At 35.4% G+C, this 23,733-nt stretch overlaps 2 long non-coding RNA genes across 2 annotated transcripts; one reads left to right on the forward strand and one right to left on the reverse strand.

The window, feature by feature from the left end:
- The first annotated feature begins 45 nt into the window (after positions 1 to 45).
- Positions 46 to 4,278, forward strand: LOC144978832 (uncharacterized). The gene is made up of 2 exons (XR_013646608.1): positions 46 to 2,443; positions 2,540 to 4,278. It is a non-coding gene; the product is annotated as an uncharacterized LOC144978832 (long non-coding RNA).
- A 9,221-nt stretch (positions 4,279 to 13,499) lies between these two features.
- LOC144978975 (uncharacterized) lies at positions 13,500 to 23,422 on the reverse strand. Its single transcript, XR_013646632.1, has 3 exons — positions 22,598 to 23,422; positions 18,652 to 18,911; positions 13,500 to 18,194 (listed from the first exon to the last, which is right to left on the reverse strand). It is a non-coding gene; the product is annotated as an uncharacterized LOC144978975 (long non-coding RNA).
- Positions 23,423 to 23,733: the final 311 nt, after the last annotated feature.

Below are 23,733 nucleotides of genomic sequence, written 5' to 3' on the forward strand. Positions count from 1 at the left end.
ATTGTCTTTTGCTAATATAGTTCTTTTATATTAAAGGGGACAGCAGTACTTAGAACAAACAATTTTAAAATGTTTTAATTCGCAATGTTCTTGTTTGTCTGTTTGTTTGTTATGTGTGTGTGTGTGTGTATGTGTGTGTGTGTGGGGGGGGGGGGTGGGTGGGTGTGTGTGTGTGTGTGTTTGGACTTTTATTTTTGAAGCAATTGCACATAATCGGATTGGTCTTTGTTATTTCTTTTCAAAACAAGAAAGAAAAGGTTGCGGAAAATATTTTGCCTTTTTGTCTTAAGAATTATTGTTCAATAAAAAGCTCAGGATAGTTACTTTACCTTATAGATTTTACTCTATTCGTTAGAAATGGTTGTAAAGAGTCTTTCAATTTGAATATATTCATCCGTCCATCTGTTTTACTCAGATAGAATTGCCCATATTTTTTATCAATGTAATCCAGTAAACTTTTTAAAGAATGATTAAAGTCATGTCTGCATTCATCATTAAATGAGTGGTGTTAAAATGTCCGTCCTTTGTATATAATAAGTTTATAAAAACATTTTCAGTATTCAGACTCCAACTTTATATTTGATGAGCGTTGACATATGTTTCTAGGGACATAAAGATATCCGTATTTACTCTTTTAAAAAAACAAAAAGATTTTTTAAATTATACATATAAAATGTCAACAGTGTGGTTTAGTCATTGCATTCTAAAAAGAATAAAGAACAATAACTATGAAAATTGAATTGAAACTAACAGGTACCGTTGATGATTTATTATTTGTTATTCCTCTTAATTATCAGCTTAAAACAGTTGAACTTGACCTCCCATAGTGGGCAGGGAGTTACTTGCTGTGTCTTCTATCCCCTTGTATCCATTCCAATTGCTTTCTGTCTTTGTCTTGGAATGAGATTACATAGCTTTGTCCTGACCCTTGCGGAACTCCTTGCCTGGGAGGGAAACTGTCAAATGTATAGTTATAGTTTTGGGAGATTAAATTTTTTCCTTGTAAATCATCTCTCTGTTATATACTGTTTTTTTTTTTTAAACATATGATTTGTAAACATTTGAGTGTATTCCTCTTAGTGGGATCTTGTGCTTGTGTGTGTGTGTGAGACTTACAGTACACCGATAGTGTGCGCTTGGAATCTACATCTGTTCCCTATTTGAACCATTTCCCCTATGTCTTACTTTTTTCCTCAAGTCCTTTTAATTGTACATCTGGAATGTTTTTACTGTCCAATTTTCTTCCTTTTTACTGGCACTGATATGACCTAAATGTGTTGCAAGCGCCGTAAAAACTGTTAAAAACAAACAAACAAACATAAGTAGTTGAAGGGTTGAAAATTCAGGTGTTTGGGCACAATGTCAGCAATATCAGTCATTGATCCAGTGCTCTTTGATAATGACCAAAACTTCTCTACATAAACAACTCACCTTTTTTTGTTTTTTATTTTGGTTAGAAAACGTGTTTCTATCAATTGGTTGATATAACCCTCCAATTTTACAAAAAGTTTCAAAGCTGAATTTTTGACAAGTTGGATTTTTTAAGATTTAATTTATTGATGTATGATATAAAAGCTTTCTAATCAAAATGAAAAAAGGTATTTTATCAATGAGCAGCAGGATAGTGATTTGAAAGGTAGGATGATTTTTCAAAGTTAATTAATTTTTTTTCCTGTCTTCATATAATTGTTCTATTTTTATTTATTATATCATGGCATAAAGGATATTTCATGTTTTTATTTTGACGGTTTTTCGTGATAGAAAAGGAAAAGATATATTCATATTCCTATTAATTCGTTATTCATGTGTGTTCAATGAGAACTTGAAAAAAAATAATATGATGAGATAATGATTTTACTCTACGATTTTGTTGAGGTTTGTTTGAATAAGGGTGATAGGTGCATTCAAGTCAAAGTAATGTTGATGATCAATATTCAATTGTATATTTAATAGTGTGATTCTTATTGTCTATACGAAAGCTTAGATCATCATGTGATAATAACTCATAAGAAAACTGCTGATTTTGAGTTATTTTTTTCTTAATTATTGCTGCGTTTATATGTATTTAAGTAAAAGGATAATTGCTCTGTTGTGTTTTGGGATTATATTTTGTTCTCTGGAATGGATATGCTAATTAAAAAAAGGTTAAGTTGATTATTCAAACGTTTGGTGTTATAACGTCTTGTATATTACTATTCTCAAGTATAGAATGATAGTTAATTGGATTACATACTGTTTTGACCTCAATACTTAATTACTTTTATTAGTCAAATCAAACATATCTGAATCAAAGCCTTTTGCAAGGCTTCAGGAAATGATCCAAGTAGTGTTGGGCCGATGTAATATCGAGATATGTGGGTGATTTTTTTTTTCACATTTTAAACATTTGGCCACAACTTTCCAAATGAGAGGTGTTTTCTGGCAATAATGATCCTTTTGATATGTCGTCCATACTACGTATTTCATACTTTAGGAATGGTGATGCTGATGATCATGATGAAAATGATGATAACATTAACATTAAAACACACTACGATAGTTGATTCCTGGGTGGGGTTCCTGACCTCAAATAGTGGGCAGGGGGGTACATACTGTGTCTTCTATCCCCTTATAGAGGGTCTATATGTTTTCCAACATGCTTTCAGTCTTTGTCTTGGAATGAGATGACTTGGTTTTGTCCTGGGCCTGGCCGGAGTCCTAGCTGGGAGGGAAATAGTCAAATGCATAGTTATTGTTATGGGAGATGATATTCTTTTCCTTGTAAATCATCTCTCTGTTATGTATTATTATATTTGTTATTTTGAATGTATAATGTAAGCATTTGAGTGTATTCCTCTTTGTTGGATTTTGTGCTTGTGCCCGAATGAGACTAATAGGTGATCTCAGGCTAAGTACATTGATGGGATGCTCTTGGAATCTACATCTGATCCCTATTTGTTCTCAGTTCCCCTATGTCTTACTTTTTCTTGGGTGCTTTAATTGTAATTCTAGAACTTTTTACTATCCCATTTTCCTCCTTTTTACTGGCGCTGATATAAACTAAATGTGTTGCAAGCGCCGTGAAACCCTTAAAAACAAACAAAACATATCCCTACACAGTTTCCGTGAAATAATAATGATTTTATTCAGGAAAACGCGTGCGTGTATGTGTTTGTGTGCGTGCGTGTGTGTGTGTGTGTGTGTGTGTGTGTGTGTGTGTATGTCCGTGTGTTTGCCTAATCTTTCTCATCTTAAAATTTTGCAATATAAATAAACGTGGATATAAATAGAAACAGCATACCACCAATGGTTATGCTTATTTATTTTTTTTTTTTTGGTATGCATTGATAAAGATTTTCTTCGTGTTTTATATAACAAATGTTGTATGATCAAAATTACACATTTATCATCTACAGTACTCTCTATTCATTCAATGTGTCAAACAGTTTAATGCCATCAGCCATGCTGAATCTTGTTGCTCAGAATTATGAAAGATTCACATCTAAGATAGAGCAGATATATCAGTCAACTACAGTGCAGAACATACGATTTCAATTCGCATTTTCATATGAGGGTGGTCCTGTTTTGTTTTTTTTTGTTTTTGTTTTTTTAAATTATGGTTTGTTTTTGTTTTGCTGTATATTTTTGTTTATATTTTTCCTGGGGGGGTTCTTTCCTTTTTTGTAAAGACAACAAACGCTGTCAGATTTTAAGACGACTGTTCTGTAGGTCATGATAATGATTAAATTATGAACTTTAAAAGGAAAAAAAAGCGGAAACATGAAAAAATATTGCTCAGCAAAAAATGTGTCTAGATTCATGGTGTTTGACTGAACCTTGATTGTAATATTTCTACATACACGGAAAAATATTAGTTGTTTTATTATAACTTTATTTTGACAAAAACAAGCTTGATTTGTTTGCATCGTGATATTCTATGTATACCCCATTCATAGATCGGTAGGTGTAATGAATATCACAGTTTTACTGATTTGATTACAAGCATATACATTTCCAAATGATTCATATAATTCATCCTTTCTTTTTTTTTCTTTTTTAAAATTTTTATTATTCTTTCATTTATATTAGTTTATTTTAAGGTTTTTTTTTTGCGAGATAAAAAATGCTATCTTCTTCATTATAGCTCATGATCCATGTTATGTTGTTATTGTAATCAACTTTGATGAAAAAATACAAAGGAAGAGAAATTATGCCATACACGTTTTAAATATATTATTCATTTATAAATTATAACAATATTGTATTATGATTGGTTGTTATGAAAAATGAAATCCAAAATAATTGTGTTTGTAGGATCGTAACTAATTAGATGAGCTATAATAATAACAATATTTATATATTATATTACCATTCAATAAGATATACTTACTATGTATAATTCTTGTTTAACTTACATTCCATGATGATCACGCTAAAATCATTTGTTAAATGTTGCATTATGTTTTATCGATGACTTGCCATTTAAAAAAAAAAAAAAAGAAAAGAAAAGAAAAATGTAATTCTGTGATAGACTTGAGTTTAATTCTCCAAAAATTTACTCTTGTACAAAGACAATATACACCTTTCTAACCTCCCTTCGATAATGCATTCTTAAACCTGCTAATATAAATTGACGGAAGCTGGTAAGACAAAGTGAACGTGTTATTAATTTGCCGTCTTTGTATTTGGTATTGAGCAGAGGATTTTTTTTCTGTATTTTGTTTTTATTTTCAATTCATGACTGAACAGAATTTCCCCCTATAAGTGGAGTCTTGGCCTTTTTCGCCAAAGGAGTATCGACTCGGTTTCGCTTAACCCTCTCCTTCTGGATGGGGTTCCTGGTCTCCCATAGTGGGCAGGGAGGTACTTACTGTGTCTTCTATTCCTTAATATCTGCTTTCCAACTTGCTTTCTATCTTTGTCTTGGAATGAGATTACTTAGTTTTGTCCTGGCCCTGGCCGGATACCCTGGCTGAGAGGGAAACAGTCAAATATGTAGTTAGTTTTGGGAGATGATATATTTTTCCTTGTAAATCATCTCTCTGTTATGTACTGTATTATGTTTTATATACATATTATATTATATGATTTGTAAACATTTGAGTGTATTCCTCTGAGTAGCGACCTGTGTTTGTCTGGGTGAGACTTTTAGGTGATCTCAAACTAAGTACTTTGATAGTGTGCTCTTGGAATCTACATCTGTTTCCTATTTTAACCAATTCCCCTTTGTCTTCCCTTTTCTTGGGTTCTTTAATTGTAAATCTATGGAAATTTTTACTTTCCCATTTTCTTCCTTTTTACTGCCGCTGATATGACCTTAATGGGTGGGGATCCTGACCTCCCATAGTGGGCAGGGAGGTACATACTGTGTCTTCTATCGCCTTATATCTGTTATCCGACATGCTTTCTGTCTTTGTCTCGGAATGGGATTACTTGTTTTTTTCCTGGCCCTCGTCGGAGTCCTGGCTGGGAGGGAAACAGTCAAATGCATAGTTATTGTTTTGGGAGATGATATTTTTTTTTCTTGTAAGTCATCTCTCTGTTATGTATTATTATATTTGATATTTTTAATGTTTAATGTAAGCATTTGAGTGTATTCCTCTTTGTTGGATTTTGTGCTTGTGTCCGGATGAGACTTATAGGTCTCAAACTAAGTACTTTGATAGTGTGCTCTTGGAATCTACATCTGATCCCTATTTGTTCCCAATTCCCCTATGTCTTACTTTTTCTTGGGTGCTTTATTTGTAATTCTAGAACTTTTTACTATCCCATTTTCTTCCTTTTTACTGGCGCTGATATAACCTAAATGTGTTGCAAGCGCCGTAAAACCCTTAAAAAAAACAACAACTTTTCAATGAGTTAATTTTTTAAACAATCGGAGACTTAAAGAAATCTGCATTGCATCATATTACTGCTCTCTTGTTAAATATTGGGTTGATTTAAAATTTGAATCCCGCTAGGATTAAGCAATGTAAAATTTTGTTTCGAAGAAAATTAATTATATGATGATTTCTTTTGTTTAATCACAATGAATTTGTGATATTTTTATCTTTAAAAGATTGTTGAAATGGCTTTTTAACAACTTGAGTGGGTTGGTGCATGATTAGCAGGTTTAGAATGAAAGCAGTTTGTTGGGTAAAAACGATTAAATTTTCCTTTTATTTTTCAATTTGCACAAAATAAAAATAATCATGAAAAGAAAGCAGATTTACAAAGATTTTTAGCCTATTCCTTTAAGTCCTCTATTTTGGTTTATACCATCTGTGATTTTTAAAAGAATAGTCTCACTTACTTTTCATGTTTTTCTAAAAAACAAATTTTATTTACATGCATACAATTTCTTTTTGTACAGGAAGATATGCTACTTTCCCAACTATCACCAGGCATTAATTACTTTGCACATTTTATATTTCATCATCTCAAAAAGAAACAAACAATTCTAACTCACTTTTACTAAGCTCAGAACATTTACAGTATCAATTCGACTTCATCTGTAACTTCATCTGCAAACAACAAGGTTGCTGAGCTGTCTATTATTTTTTAATACTACATTTTAAAAATGAAACGAATGTAATTTTAAACTGAAGAAAGGAAAAATATTTCTGTATTATCATTCTCATGAGCATTTTTGTACATCACAACTTTGTCATTTTGAGAGTGATTTGGAATTTCCTAATTAAAAACAAAAGATAAGAATGTTTCCTCCAAAGCAATTTATTGAAATGTTTTATTTTCGATCCGAGTTGAAATATTGGCAAATTATTTATTTTATTGTGATGAAATTGTTAGCTTTGTTACATGGGCTCATTTTATTTATGGTTGTCACTCTGTTCCTTTGAAATAATTAAAAAAAAAGTCATATCAATAAATATCTTTTCATTTATTTTTACATATATCTTGGTTAACTTTGAAACATCACTGAAATGTAAAAAGAGATACATAATTCAAAGTCTTTTATGTCGGAGTGAATCTTGGGACTTCCTTGTCAATGTGTCGGCAGATCTGAAACAAGCATGTCCCACTGGGTGGGGAACCTGACCTCCCATAGCGGGCAGGGAGGTACATACTGTGTCTTCTATCCCCTTATATCTGTTTTCCAACATGCTTTCTGTCTTTGTCTTGGAATGAGATGACTTGGTTTTTTTCCTGGCCGTGGTCGGAGTCCTGGCTGGGAGGGAAACAATCAAATCCATAGTTATTTTTTTAGGAAATGATATTCTTTTCCTTGTAAATCATCTCTCTGTTATGTATTATTATATTTGTTATTTTCAATGTATAATGTAAGCAAGTTGCTCATGTCAAACCCCTTTTGAAAAAATCTGATCTCGATAAAGAGAACTTAAAAAACTATCGCCCTGTCTCTAATCTTCCTTTTCTCTCTAAGATCTTAGAAAATCTTGTTTTGAAACAATTACTGTCTCATCTTAAAAATAAGGAAACCGCACTTGTTAGGGTTGTTAATGATCTCCTCTCTGTTATAGACAATGGTTCATGTTCTTTGCTGAATTTGCTTGACCTATCGTCTGCTTTTGATACTATTGATCACAATCTTCTTCTCAAACGTCTTGAAATTACTTATGGCGTGTCTGGTGCAGCGCTTGATTGGTTTAGGTCATATTTGTTTACTCGTAAACAGATTATTACGTGGATGAATATAGATCTGAGGAAATATTTCTTGATTGTGGGGTTCCACGGGGTTCAGTTCTTTTTGTTTTGTACGTTGGCCCTCTGTCTAAAATCATCAGAAGTTTCGGTCTGTCTTACCATCAATACGCTGATGATACGCAATTGTACTGCGTTTTCAATACGAGAAATTTACAAGAAGTATCAGCCAATAGTAAAAATTGTATCCAAAGTGTTAAGAAATGGATGAATGAGAACAGACTGAAACTGAATGATGATAAGACGGAGGTGCTGTATGTGGGGAGCAGGAAGTGGAAAAGTGAAACAGATTTGAAGTTGGGGGATGCCTCCATTCAAATTGTTGACAAAGTGAAAAACCTTGGCACATTCTTAGACTCTGGACTGTCGATGGAGCATCAGGTTAATAATTTGGTCAGATCTCTCTTTTTCCAACTAAAAAAGATTGCTTCCATTAGACGGTTCATATCTGAGGATGTGATCAAGCACCTGGTTGTGTCCCTCGTACTATCGAAATTGGATTATTGTAATGCTCTGTAGTTTGGCGTTTCGCAATACAATCTGAGACGTCTTCAGATTGTCCAAAACAGCGCTGTCAGACTAGTCTTCATGAAGCGTAGGTGCGACTCTGCCGGACCTCTACTTCATGACCTGCATTGGCTGCCTGTTGAGAAAAGGATTAAATTCAAAGCTTGTGTTTTAGTGTATCGTTGTCTTGAAGGTACTACCCCTTCCTACCTTACGGAACTAATTGAAAGATATTCAAAACCCCACCCTTACGTTCGGCCAGTGATTCCACAAAACTAGTTGTCCCTCGAATTCGGAAAAATGCTGGAATGAAATCCTTTTCTCATTTCGGACCCTCTATTTGGAACGCCTTACTGCAGAGCATTCGTGAAAAAGAATCTTTGTCTATTTTTAAACGTTCGCTTAAAACATATCTGTTTCGATTTTAATAGATGGTATGAGAAGCAAGATGGGTTGGTTTGTGTTGTGTGTTGTGTTGTGTGTGTGTGTGTGTGTGTGTGCTTGTGTGTGTAAATGATTATGTTTCAGCCTAAGTAATTTGTAATTTAAGCGCTTAGAGTCTGGTGTCGCGAAGTTATAGCTCTATATAAGTTTTCAGCATTATTATTATTATTATTATTATTATTATTATTATTATTATTATTATTATTATTATTATTATTATTATTATTATTATTATTATTATTATTATTATTATTATTATTTTTATTTTTTTATTTTTTTTTTTATTTTATGGATGATACTTTCTGTGGTCTACCAACACTCTGGTCCTTATGTCAGAATGTGCCGGACAAGACTTTTTAAAATCTTGATTTCGGTGCTGAAATATGTACAATCCTGTTGCTCTCCAAATTTGTCTGAGAGATGTAAATGTCTGGTTTGCCTTCTTAATCCTGATTGCGATTTCCTCATTGCAGTCACCATATGTTGTCAATTTGCTGCCTTGGTAAATGAATTCTTGAACATCTACGAGGGCTGTCCCAGAAATAAGGTAAGTGGATCCATATCTCCTGAACGAATTATGATATTCAAAATCTGTAAACCGGAGATTAAAGATAATTTTGTTGTGCATCAGTGCTGGACGTTTCAGCACTATTGGTGAACAATATTTTGATCTGCATAAAAACAAAGATGGCTACTCTCATAACTGAGTGGTCCTAAGAAAAAGTTCGAGCAGTAATAAGGTTTTTTTCTGCAAAAGGCAATTGTCCTGAAATCCATCCAGAATTGGTAAGCGTGGATGGAGAATCTGTGATAAGCTTCAAACGAGTAGTTTTCTGGTGTAATGAGTTTAAATAAGGTCGATCAAATGTGCATAATAAGCAACGCGCATGGCGATTTCCCTATTCCCCATTCACAACAAATTGTCCAACGTGTTGAGACCCTGAGACGTGAAGACAGGAGACTGAAAGTTCGAGAAATTGCCCTTAGACTTGAAATGTCAAAATCTGCTGTCGAAAGAATAATCAAGCAATTGGACTAGGAAAGGTTTCGCTCGGTGGGTCCCGAAACAGCTGACAGAACACCATCAGGCACAGCGTGCCACAGTACCTCCTTCAACGAGTCCATGATGAGCAAGAAATGCGAATTGGACCTGGTGGAGACCTTGGGCCAGCTGACCAGTCTGTGTGTTTTCTTGACCATATGATCACTGGTGATGAAACCAGGGTTCACCACAACACGCCAGAATAAAAAAAGATTCGATGATCTGGAAACGTCTTTCTTCGCCACCGAACAAAAAGTTTAAATTGCAACATTCAGCGAGAAAGTTGATAGCCACCGTGTTCTGGGATGCCAAATGTGTTCTCTTGATTGATTTTCTGCAACCAGGGCCCGTTCTAATGAACGCGGACTAACTTTAGTAATTTACTAGTCTAGTAAATGACTAGCTAGTCTTTAGCCCAAACTTAGTAAGTGTCTAAAAAAAATCGGATTCAATGAGCATTATTTAGTCTCGGACTAGCTGGGCTTTAGCCTAGAAATGGGCGTGGCTAGTCCTGACCTAGTCCTGACCTATCCCTTGACTCTATCGGTTATTTTGTGCTGCTGTTTGGGTTCTTCTGACGCAAAAGATTTAATCAGCGCTACATCCGCTTTCGTTTTGTTTAGATTCTATTTCCTTTTGAAATTCATTGACGAAAATGGAGCTCAACAAGAGAAAAACTATAACTTTTCAAACCCTGAAACTGCAGCCCTCCTGGAAAATACAATTATGTCGAGATTGCAGCACTCCGTGACAGTGCGAAAAAAAGAGAAGTACATATATTTTTTCTTTGTCACTAATGAAATGAAATAAAAATAGGCTATAGCACGGTCACTGACATTGGGCATCTGTAGGACTGTAGACTGTAGGCTAATACACCACCTCAAACATTTGTCAGTCCATATCTTTGCTTTTATGAGGTCTATTTTCATTATGAAAGGTTCAAAGTGAACAACTAAATGACGCCGATTCAGTGGTGTATTTGGTCTATCATGAAATGAAATAAAAATAGGCTACAGCACGGTCACTGACACTGGGCATCTGTAGGACTGTAGAGTAGGCTAATACACCACCTCAAACATTTGTCAGTCCATATCTTTGCTTTTATGAGGTCTATTTTCATTTTGAAAAGTTCAAAGTGAACAACTAAATGACGCCGATTCAGTGGTGTATTTGGTTTATCTTCATGTGAATAAATATTCTATTATTGACTTTTCCAAAATTCCAATAGGTCATTCATTTGTATGTCGTGATCTATTTTTCCTTGATTTCAGCTGTCTCAGCTCTAAACTATACTTTTCTTTCTCAATAAATAATTCATTTTCTGTTTGCAATGTATTACAGAGATGATTTACCACATGTAAAAATTTCAAAGTTGTATCTGAAGCTGTTTCTGAATTAAACTTGATTATGCATTGGATGCTGTGCTTTCGTCACATTTTTTTCCTATTAAGCTATATAGAGATTTTCCTCCACATAAACGGTCATAACTTTTTAACCAGTGGAGATAGAGCGATACTTTTTTCACTCTAGTTAATGTTTCACTCCCCTTTATTTTTCTACGCTAAATTAATACCCATAGCCACTATTTTGAAAAATTCTTGCAAGTGCCTACTGTAGGTCCCTGTCACTCACAATGTTGCTTTGTATTTGTATACCTCGTGTTTATCTACTTCCTATCTCCCTGCTCTGCTCTCTGATCCACCCTTTTACTACCTACTTGGCAAGAACAGGCAAGGTGGCAACCCGGTCTCGGGTTTCTAAAAAAAAAAAAAAAGAAAATTAATGGAAAAAAAATGAAAAAAACAGGTTGGCATGTTCAATGAAAATTTTAAAGCATCATAATAGCCGACATGGCACCCATAATTTATCAATAAACAATATAAATAGATGTAGTGTAGTGCGGAGGTTAGGCAATAAATTTCACCCTTCCTCTTTGCCCCTACTAAGTGGGGCTTTGTTGTCTTGTAGTATGACACTTGCATTTGGACCCGTAGGCCCAAGATTCAAGTCCCTCCCTGAGTGGTTCAAAGTCGAGTCATTGGAAAAGGCTCCTTATTGAGTAATTGGCCATTAAAAGTAATGACTCTGTCGGGGAAAAGTTGTGATATTGCGGTGTTGCTATTGGCTTGGAGCCCCTTACAGAGCTTTGAGCATGTTTAGCCGTATACAAATCTAGCATCTGTGTCAGTTGCCACAAAAAATGACAAAAGTTTTAAGCTTTCAACTCACTTGAATATTTAGAACAAGTCAACCAGAAAAATTCGAAATGAAGTGGAAGTGAAAATAAACTTCTTTCTAAAAGTAAAAGGTTGTTTTTTTTCTTTTTAAAAAAAATTCCCAAGCTGTGTCTTTATTTATTCTTTTTTTTTTTTTTTTCAGTGCAAAAAATAACAGAAAATCGCTAATGCGTCAAAAGTTATAACCGCAACAAACGTAAATGCTAGGATAATGCTCTTTATATATGCTCAATTTTTTTATTTTTTTTTGTCTTTTAGAAAATATTTTTAAAAACTAATTATAAATGAAATTCTACCACAACATTATCATATTAAAAAAATTATGAAATTTTGAAAAATTAGGAGACTAATTTAATGCTGTACTGGTTTAGGGCAAGCCGTATACGGGTTTGGGGCATGAGCATACATATTTGGGGTGAGGGGGTTTGGTATCTATTTTCGGTTTTTTAAGCAAGGTTAACTGATAATACCTCATATGTATTTACATCAAACTAACAAAAGATGTCAAATAATTGCAGTTAGAGCTGTTGGAATTTGAGGTATAGAAAAGCATACAGATTTAGGGCGACCTACCCGAGTACATTTGATAAGCAAGAAATAAATCTTCACCCTCTCCAGTCAGACCCTACAAATATTTAATGATAAAATGCCAATTTAAGAGGTATGACTGATAATAATCTACACTCAAAAGCATGACATTTTTTATGCAAATAATTTAAAGGATACAGACTAATTATACAAGTAAAGTTTGCTACAACCATAATAATAAATAAAGATTTTATGGCAACAAAAAGCAATCAATAGAACTGATTCCAGTGCAAAATGAATGTCCTCAACAATCTCATTACATAATCGTTGATTTACATATTTTTTTCTCCTTTTTCATTTTCAGGTTTGGGAAAAGATCAGAATGAGAGTCAATGCGGAATTCTCAAAAACCGTTCGGTGATGGAGCTATAAAAAAAATTCAAGGACACGAAAAGAATAGTCCAAAGTCATGTTGATTATGTAAAGCAGACTGGAGGGGGAAACCAGGACCCTCTTCAATCTTTACTGAACAAGTACCGGTACTCGTCATTATTGGCGAGTGTAGTAACATTGTTGATGGTATTCAAGGTAAATTTCTGCAATTATAATAGTTCCATACATTGTTCTGTATACAAATGTAAAAGGCTGTCATCTAGGCATTCCATGAATAAAGTAGTAGTAGTAGCATATGGCTACACCTCCAAATTTATTTCGTCAACCCAGCTTCTAAAGTCTTCCTCCACCCTAAGGACGGTTTCATAGCCACCTTCAAGTTTAGTGACTGGACAGTGGAGGACGATGTGATCGCTGGTCTCTGGGGCTGCCTGACATGAATACAAATAGTACCTTACAATATTTTAAACAAGTAATTTGTACTATGTATGCATGCATCTTTTGTGATCGTCTAATATTGACATCCTTACAATTGCCTATGCACTGATTCATTTTTCTCTAACATAACTATCCTCTTTTGGTAGTTAAGTCTCAAAAGTATATCACCTCTATTGCATATCTAACAACTGCCTCTGGGACACGTTCCCTCTTGATTTTTTCTCAATTTTAAAAACATTAAAAGAATAAATGAAGGCTGAAGTCGAGTATCAAAACAAGATTATTCACATTTAATAATTCAATGGTAGTTAAAATCTTGAAATTTACTTTACACCATCAATCCTGAAGTAGCTGACAAAATTATATGAATATTTCAAATTTGAAATAAGTGATGGAGCAAGAGCTTTTGTGTCATAAGGGATTGCCATGTATTTTTTATCACAAATCGTCAAAGTGGCATCATGCAACGTATTGAAATTCCACTTTGGAGTTGGGTCCTGTAAAGATTTATTTTGTTTCATTTAGTGTTTTATTTAGGGCAAGCCAATGGCACAGCGAGTTATCATGCTTGCATATGAATCAAAGTGTCATGGGTTCAATTCCCAGCAGATTTGTTATTTCTGGGATTCATGGGTCTCAAGATCAGAAGATAAGATTACACTTGGATGCATTTCATGGTTAAAAAAAAAAAAAAAGAGCCAGAGACCGGTAATTATATGATGCAAATTTTACATTAAAAATCAATTGATATCGTATCATATTAAAATTGATATAAATAGAATTAAAATCATTATAATTTCATAACAATTCACCTTTAAAAAAAAACACCACTGTGTTCCTCCTCATTAAGTTTGTAATGGGTAATCTGGACTTGAAGTGCAACTTGTGAATTCTATACTTCATTTAATTCAAATTTATCAACAATTTTCTTTACAGTAATGGGCACTGAGAGTTTGGTTCCGAATCCCAGTCCAGCCAGAATTATTATTGACATATCTGACTGTAATCTTGGAGATTACACCATAATCAGTAAGCATAATTCTTTTGCTACAAAGTCATTAAATTATTAATAGAATTTCACCCGAAAGAATAAAGAAAAATTTGTTTAAATGAGCTTTTGTATATAGCAATAAACACAAACGTGCTCAAAGCGCTTTACAAGGGGTCCCTGACCAACAGCAACATTTAGAACGGGACATGACGTCTGTTAGGCGATATTACAATTTTTCGGACAGAGACAACACTGTTAACGGCCAGGTACTCATTTTACACCTGAGTACGGTGAGAGAATGTGAGTAAAGAGTCTTTTCCAAGGACTCAACTATGCGCCGAGCGAGGCTCAGGCCAGGACCTTCCGATCCGAAAACGAGTGTCATACCACAAGACCACATAGCCACTAACAGTGTATTTAACATTGACAACAGTACTGAAAGGACTATCACGGCTAACAAGTTGGTCAAAATGGGGGACATTGAAGTGACAGTGGGACCACGAAGTATAACATAAGTGTGGTTGTGTGATTTTGTTTAATCAACATTCTTTATTTGTTTGTTTTTAATGGTTTTACGGCGCTTGCAACACATTAAGGTCATATCAGTGCCAGTAAAAAGGAACAAAATGTTCTAGAATTATAAATCCTCTTCTGTTTTTAATTGCTTGCGACATGTTTAGGTCATTTCAGCACCAGTAAAAAGGATGCAAATGGATAGTCAAGCAATTCTAGATTAACAATTCAAAGCACTAATAAGTAAAACAAAAAGGGAATGGTTCTTATATGGAATGGATGTAGATTCCAAGAGCATGCCATCGGTGGACTTAGTTTGAAGTCACCTAAAAGTGTCGTCCAGGCACAAGCACAGGTCCCCATTAAGAGGAACACACTCAAATGCTTACTTATCACATATTACATATGTAAAAAAAAATACTGGTTCCCCCTTAGAGAAAAATACTCAAACAAAAAGATGATTTACAAGGAAATAAAACAAAAATGCATACTGTTGCTGAGTCCATTGTTTTCTCAAATATATTTATATTAACACTTTTAAGCACTGACAAACAGTTTATAAGGATTTGTTTAAAAAGTGGGATGTGGTTCTAAAATCATCTCAATTAAATGGCCAGCATTTCATGTTGCTTAAGGAGATAACATTGTTCAAAAGTTTTTATCATTCCAAATTCTGACTTTGACCTGAAGACTATGTGGGATCAGAGAAGTTTCAAAATGAAATGACGTTTTTGATTTCAGCACCACTTGATTTCATAATGTGGCCAGTTTCATAATTCACAGATATAATCATGTTTTGTTTCAATGCAGTGAAAAAGATGTTCTAAAGATTTTTTTTCCTCCACAGCTTCAACACTAGCCAGACAGATGGATATGAGTGAGATTAATGAAATCAGTTTTGTTGATTGCTCTGTGGTGGAGTCAGTAGTTGTAGTAGATGATTTGACAATAGAAACTCTTCCCCATACACCAGAGGAGTGGAATGCCTCAGATGGCATCAGCCAAAGATTACGACAAGCTGGCCCCAAGAGGAGATGACAGATCACTGACAATCCATTAGTGGATCAATGGCTGCAGTCGGAAATACTCCATTAAAAAAAAACCCAACTCCATTGTTGAACAAAATACCATAAGAATTGAATACATGAAATTTAAGATGAGGCATATTAATTATTACACTACTTATAATTAAATTATTCTTTTTATATGTCTTGATATTATAGCTGTCATCTGCATTTTTTGCCAAATTGGGACCTAAAATTTGCCCAAAAAACCCCCCAAAATTTGCCAAGAAATTTGCCAAAAAGACCAAAATTTGCCAAAAAATTTGCCGAGGAGAACTAAGCGTTTCAGTAAAAATTAACACGCGATACAGAAAAAAAAATTTATAAAAGACAATTTATTACATTTAAGGAGGCTACATTTATTAATTTACACAATGTAAAGCGATTTATGCGCCCAAACTTTTAGACAATCACACACACATACACACAAACAAACGTACACTTTCAGTCAGACTCATCAAAGGCCTAGTTTTCTTTTACTACTCAAAAAAAGAGGCATCGATAAACTTATTGTAGTAAAGGAAAACTAGTCCTTTGATGTTGTTTTCTGTGAGTCTACGCCTTCTGGAAGACAAGACAAGATTGTAAAGAGAAAAACTTCGCTCCACATCAGCTGACGAGCATGTTGAGAAGGCATACCGGGACGCCAATGCAGCGAGAGCTAGAACATAATCTGCCTCAGACTTCCAAAATAGGGTCAGATGTATAATTCCAGTATCAGACTCATGCTGAGGAATATCACAAAAATTGGGAATTGCAGTGTATGCAGATACACTGCGAGCATGAGATCATTATCCGTAGAGAGTAGCTTCCCTTGGTTTGGGCCCAGGCAAAGCTGCAACATTTCTCAAGTTTCGCACTTTCTTTTTCGTTATTTTGTTTTCGCTTCTTTTTTTCCCCCAAAATTTGCCACGCGATTTGCCAATTTTCCCAAAATTTGCCACGATTTGCCAATTTTGGGAAATTTGCGGATCGCCCTGATTTGCGGCTGCAAAAAATGCAGATGACAGTTATAGGAAATTAATTCATGTATGAAAATCACAGCTGGGAGCGTTCACAAATGACATCATAATTTAGTTTCTATCCATGACCCAATTGGTTTCTAATGTCTTGAATTTGAATATTAATTCAATCACATGTATTTTGAGTCAATTTTAAAAATGGTTTAAAGCAATCCATGGAGACATGTTGCAATACATTTGTCCATAGTGTAGAAAAAATTGGCCTCATAGTATCTTAGAAAATCGCAGTTAAAACCTGTCTTATGAATTGCCTTAAACCATTTTTAAAAAATGGTTCTTGAGATTTTCTAATTGTTATTTAGAGGGGTTTTAGTCCTGTATTTATCTCAATCTGTACTTTTGATAGAGCTGATATGTTTTTGTTAAAATTTACTTAAAATCGCATGCATGCAGTGTTTAAGGCCTTTTTTTTACTACAATCACTCCATTGTTCCTTATGTTATTGGTAGAACAAATCCTCTGGAATAAATACAGATTGTTATTTTGGCCTATTGTCACAAACTTGTACAGTGGCATGGCGATTTAAGACCCTTATCACAAATGTGACTTGGGACTATCCTGGGCTTTGGCTAAGCGGCTGGTATAATGATTTATACAAAAGGTCTTACAATACGTAATTGTCTTATGACAATAGGGCAGTTAAAATTTGATTGCTCAACTCAGGATTTTGATGACCTTAAAAAAAGAAAATTTTAATGCCCCTTTGTTTTCTGTTTGATAACCGACTCAGGCATGAGAATTCTTGTTCAGTTTTCCAATTTACATCAGACCCATTCCAGAAAAAATTACAGTGAATGCACTTTAATACTTCCTGCCAAACAGGTTTGTTTTTGTTTTTAAGGGTTTTACAGCACTTGCAACACATCAGCGCCAGTAAAAAGGAGTAAAATGGGATAGTCAAAGAGTACTAGATGCCTGATAGGCGACTTGTAGTTATATGATATAGAAATGTGTTTCCATATGACCAGCTGGAACAATAATTAAAACAGTATGACATTTATGTAGCTCATCACAACAAGAATACTGCACACAGTATACTTGCAGAGTGATGTACTACATTAATGATTATATTTATTTCCTGATTAGAGAGGTTCAACGATATTTCTAAAAGCACTATTAATCAAAGTCAGCCTGGCTGCCTTGCCAGCAGCAAGACGTTCTGTTCAGATGCTCCTTCCCGAGTCCCAATAGGAGAAAAGTTATGATTGCTGTCATCATCATCATCATTACGGTTGTTTTCTTCCATGGGTAGGCCAGCATCAACAGCAAAGTTGTGGAGCCAAAAACACATAAATAACCTTGCAGGCTCTGTCAGGCGTCATTCTGAGCTCGTCATGGAGACAATTCCATCTTCTTTTAACCACTCCAATGACTCTGTTGAAATGACAATAATTGCTTGTACTTGTACATGTACACTTAAAACCAATTAAAATTAAATGGACCTCTCTCTCTCTCTCTCTCTCTCTCTCTCTCTCTCTCTCTCTCTCTCTCTCTCTCTCTCTCTCTCTCTCTCTCTCTCTCTCTCTCTCTTTATTATTTATTTATTTTTTTTTTTTCTCAGTCATTTAATTACAATTAGAAGGGAAAGAATTACATATAATGGTTAATCTGAGTTCTTCAAAAAAAAAAAAAATGTAATGTTTATACTAGCATGACAATGACAGTATGATTACAACTATTTTTTTGGTTAATTTTCTTTTATTTTCATTGATCATTTGCAAATTGTATTGTTAAAGTGGATATAAAAATAAACCTGAAATATTAAATTTCAAAAATTATCAAAATGTTATTGTTTCCTGGAGGGTGGGATTATATGATTGGTAAAACTTACCTTTCAATCGTGCATTTTGTGATACGATGGGCGGTGTTAAATGCCTCTTCTCCTCTATTTTGGGGGTTTTGGTATTGGGGTCATTAGCCAATTTCTTAACATATAACGACTGTCTCCAAGGATCACACCATCCAAAGCCCTGCGATGTGGATCCTCAAATGCAAAGAATAGCCCAGATTTCCTAAAAAATTTGCATCATGCACTGAACCAGGCCACTTAGGAACCAAGTTTGTAACTTATAAAATTGCATCAGAGACGACCTAAAAATGGGAGAAGGAAAATTTTTGCATATATTAAAACCTGCAATAAAATCTAAATCAGGAAGTGTAGTCAACTTACGTACAGTACAGCTCGCGCACAATGGCCTCTTATAAAATAATAAAATTCCTTTTATTCATCCCATAGGAGAAATGTGTCTCAGGGTCTGTTCCAAGGGAAGAATGGAATAACCCAGGCGTCAGGGAATGGAGATGGGATGAGGGTGGGGGAGTAATAGTCATTGGGTGACCTTTTAACAACCATGTACTTTGTGTAACATACCATGACGACTCAACAAAAGGCTAGTGGGTGGGAGGCAAGTGACTGACTGATCAATATGTTGATAGTCCTATGCCTAATAAAGCGAATGATGTGTGACAACTGACTGATTGAGTAACTGTGCCTGATGAAAACTGATTGGGTAATGAGCTTTTATGTGAAGCCTGATGATGTCTTTTCTTATCACTGGGATGGTGCTTTACTATTACAAGTTTTGAAGAGCATTTAGTAGTGGTAGTGACTGCCAGTAGTGGGGTTAGAATGGATGGAGGCAGAGGAGAGGGGAACAGAGGAATAAACCATTGCATTGTTCCAACTTGCCCCTTTTTCTGATGTAATGTAAGTGGTAGAAAGGGGGGGGGGGGGAGATAGTGATAGTCGGAGGGGTTGTGCTTCTGTAGCTAAGTCTGTCAGATCTCATGAAAGTACTTTGTGATAGACTACCTTCCTATTCAAAGGGTAGCAAGCAATTGTTATTGTCTGTTTCATGCCATAGAAACCGGGATAAACCCTGGCTCCTTGGGCTTCATGCCTCTGAAGGACTGCTATTCATTAAATTATTTTTTTTTTCATTTCAAATATTTAAGGATATCTAAACAGGTCTTTGATGCGAAGTTGGTCCCTCTAGCTCAATTATTAGGGTATTCGCTTTACATGCTAAGGGCAAAGTAGAGATTTTTATTTGACCCCACTGACCACCCAGGAATGATGGGGTGGGTAATCTGTATTTGTTAGATCTGGTGGAAAGTTCTTTACAATAAACCTGTGTCCTATCCAAGGGGTAGCAAGCAATTACTATTGTCTGTTTCACACTAAAGAAACATAGATAAACTCCCGCTACACCAGCCTTGCAGCTCTGAAGGAGTGAAGGAAGAACTATTTGATGCGATTACTTTCAGCATGATGTCTTTGTGCAGATGTGGTCTAGTGGTATGACACTCGCTTTCGGATCGGAAGGTCCTGGGTTCGAGCCTCGCGCTCGGCACATAGTTGAGTCCTTGGAAAAGGCTCTTTACTCACATTCTCTCACTGTACTCATGTGTAAAATGAGTACCTGGCTGTTAGCAGAGGTGCCTTTGTCCGAAAAATTGTAATATCGCCTAACAGGCGCTTGTCTCGTCCTACATGTTAAATGTTGCTGTTGACCAGTGTCCCCTTGTAAAGCGCTTTGAGCACATTTAGTGGATATTGCGCTATGTAAAGCTAAATTTTAATAATTTTTAAAAAAATGTCATTGTACTTGACGCTTGTGCCTCACCAGTATGGTCTTTGCTTCGTACCCAAAAGATACCTAGTTCGAATATACACCATGGCATGTGGCCATCAACAAGCCATCTCTCCCTAGCTCAATTTGCAGCGCTGTGCTGTTGGTGACACCGGAGTTATTCCAGTATTCCCATTGAATAAACCCTAAGACAAATTTCCGCATGAGGACTATTAAAGGGAAATTTATAATTATTATTTACTTTATTGGGAGGTTCCTGTATCACATCATTCATTTAATGACGTAGCCAACTAGTAGCAAATCATGGCATGTGGCATTGAAATTAGAATGAATGGCGAAGTGATAAGAATAAGTAAGGTGTCAATTATGCGAAATGACAATGGAGTGTGTGAGTGCCTGTGTGTATGCATGTGTATCATATTGTACACAAACGTAACTGTCAATGTAACAGTAAATTTTCGGTGGTCGAAATAACAGGGCGCATTAAAATAAAACCTTGAATTAATCAAATCCTTTTTTACATTGGCTAGGTGAAATTAGTTCAAGTAAGGAATGGAATGACAACTAAAAATAATAATGAAAAAATTTGGGATATTCGAATGAGTTCAAGTTCAAGGAAACTGTACTCGAATGTATTACTTTCACTTTTTAAAGTCTATCCAGTGAAATACTTTATTTAAATTGACCGTCGACAACATCTTTGTAATGTGTATTTGAAGTGAAATTTTAAAAACACGACACAAGTTTTGAAACAACATATTACGATTTTTTAACAGCTTTGGTATAACCGCAAGAGAGGATTTTTACTTGATTCATACTAAATTAAATTGAGCTTTATATAGCGCAATATCCATTAAATGTGCTCAAAGCGCTTTACAACAGTTCCCTGGTCAACAGCAACATTTAACATGTAGGACAGGACATGACGCCTGTCAGGCGATATTACAATTTTTCGGACAAAGACAACACTGTTAACGGCCAGGTACTCATTTTACACCTGAGTACGGTGAGAGAATGTGAGTAAAGAGTCTTTTCCAAGGACTCAACTATGCGCCGAGCACGAGGCTCGAACCCAGGACCTTCCGATCCGATATTTTTCTTTTCTTTTTTTGTTTGTATTTCTTGTAATGTTTCGAATGGCTCTGATTTCTGCTTCGTATTGAAATAGTGTCATAGTTTGTATTTTACTCTCGCATTTATTATAATATTATAACGGTAAATCTCATCATTTAAGCTGGGATGAAATAAACTAATTTTCCTTAAGCCTTAAGGCAACGTGCACTAATTTGCAGGTCTGATAACCCAATACATCATGAGCTCATTGTTATAATGAAAATCTCAAAAAATTACACAAAATAATGTCCAGTGCAACAATGTTAAACGAGGCCCATATTGCATTCGGATGTCAGACCAGCATATATGCATATAAAGATAACATTCCCTTTTTTCATCCAATGGGGAAATTTGTCTGTCTTTAGCGTCTATTCCAAGGGAACACTGGAATAACCCAGACATCAGCCGCAGTGCAGTGCCGCAAATGGAACTAGGACGAGATGGATTGCTCAAGGCCGCACAGTACAACGGGTGATCAAACTAATTACCTTTTGGATACAAAGCAAAGACCATACTGCTGAGCCACGCTGCCCCATCGCCTCGAGTGAAAAATCCTATTTTAAAGATTGATTCTCCTCAGCAATTTGTCAGTCCAACTGTACAATTTTTTTTTCTTCAATTCTAAACTGGTTTTGCTAATGAAAAATGTTCCCTTTCAAAAATATTACAATTACAGTGAAAATAATCTCCGACAAGAGCTCGAAAATTGGTTAAGGGAATGCAAAATTCAATAGTGCCAGAGAGCGGTGAAAAAATTTCCATTCCATGTCATACCAGTAACAGTCATAGTGGTTTGTGTGTGATGATTAGAGAAATCTACCAACACTAACACTTAGTTTGACTAGTTCAGTTGAGAAGAAGAAGAGGAGGAGGAAGAAGTGGCAGAAGAAGATGAACATGATGATGTTGATGAAGAAGGACGAGGAGGTGTGAAGATGAAGGAGAAGAAGAAGAAGAAGTCTTGCCCGCACCGATTTAGGGTTGGATGCATGAGAATATAAGAAAACTTCTCTTTAAAGATTAGTCTAGTATGAGATTAGAATTAAAATTAAAATGAATACAGATACTAACCTTTCCTCCAGAGAAGACGATCAAGGTCGTCTTTTACAAGATCACAAATTATAAAAATGTGTTCACGATGAAAACGGAAATGTTCGTATATTTCATCGTCGTTAAACGAATCGATGGGATTAAGTCTGACCCGAAACACCCTCTCCCGTTGAATCAGTGTTCTCTGACGAATTTGAAACAGCACAGCTGCCGCCATTTTCATGTGTTGACAGTTGTTTTGGCAGTACTGTCAATGACAGTGTCATAGTCATAGTCATACGAATCACGTCATGTGATCGAGAGTAACTTCGCATTGCTTTGCTTGGCACAAAAATAAAGAAAATAAAAGGGGGTAGGGGGTGTTTTAGCTAAACAACATAATTTTCATATTAAAAAATAAGCTAGGTCTAGTTGTGTGTTTGTTATTCTCTAAATATCTAAATCTAAACTTCGAACCAAGCGAAGCTGAAATCTCAGGCTCAGACTCACTGAGTCACTCAACTTCATCAGATTTATTAGTTTCCCGGACAAAAATGTGTGCTTTCGACGATCTGTGACCTTTAAACCGTTTCCTTTAGTATTGACAAATATCAACAGATTACTTTTGTCGTTATAATTCTTTTTCTATGTATTTTTTTCTCGCGAACCGAGTCGTCTAACATTGGCCGCCATCTTTGTTGACTTTGTTGACGCCGTTTCTTAGTTACTAGTCAGAGACTAAACGATCAAGTCCGACTCGAGCAAGTGACTAAATCTTGGCCAAACTTAGTCCGAAGGTGACGTGATTTTAGTCTGGGACTAGCTTAGTCAGCTCACATTAAATCCGATTTTTTCTAGTCATTTACTAAAGTCAGAGATAGTCCGGGACTAAGCGCTAGTCCGCGTTCATTAGAACGGGCCCAGGTCAGACCATAAACGCTGCCAGATATTGTGAAACTTTGAACAAACTTAAATAGCCGTACGACGAAAGAGACCCGGTCGGCTCAGCAGAGGAGTCGTTTTTCAACACGACAATGCTACTCCCCATACTGCAAACAGCACAAAGCACTGGTTCCAAAGGAATGCGTGGAAAGTTTTACCACATCCTCCTCATGGCCCAGATCTAGCCCGTCAGATTTCCATCTGTTTGGCCCCTTTAGAGACACTTGGGTGGAAAA

This window comes from Berghia stephanieae, chromosome 1 (assembly GCF_034508935.2).
Source record: "Berghia stephanieae isolate SIO BIC M18660-M18661 chromosome 1, UCSD_Bste_1.3, whole genome shotgun sequence".
Lineage (NCBI taxonomy): Eukaryota > Metazoa > Mollusca > Gastropoda > Nudibranchia > Aeolidiidae > Berghia > Berghia stephanieae.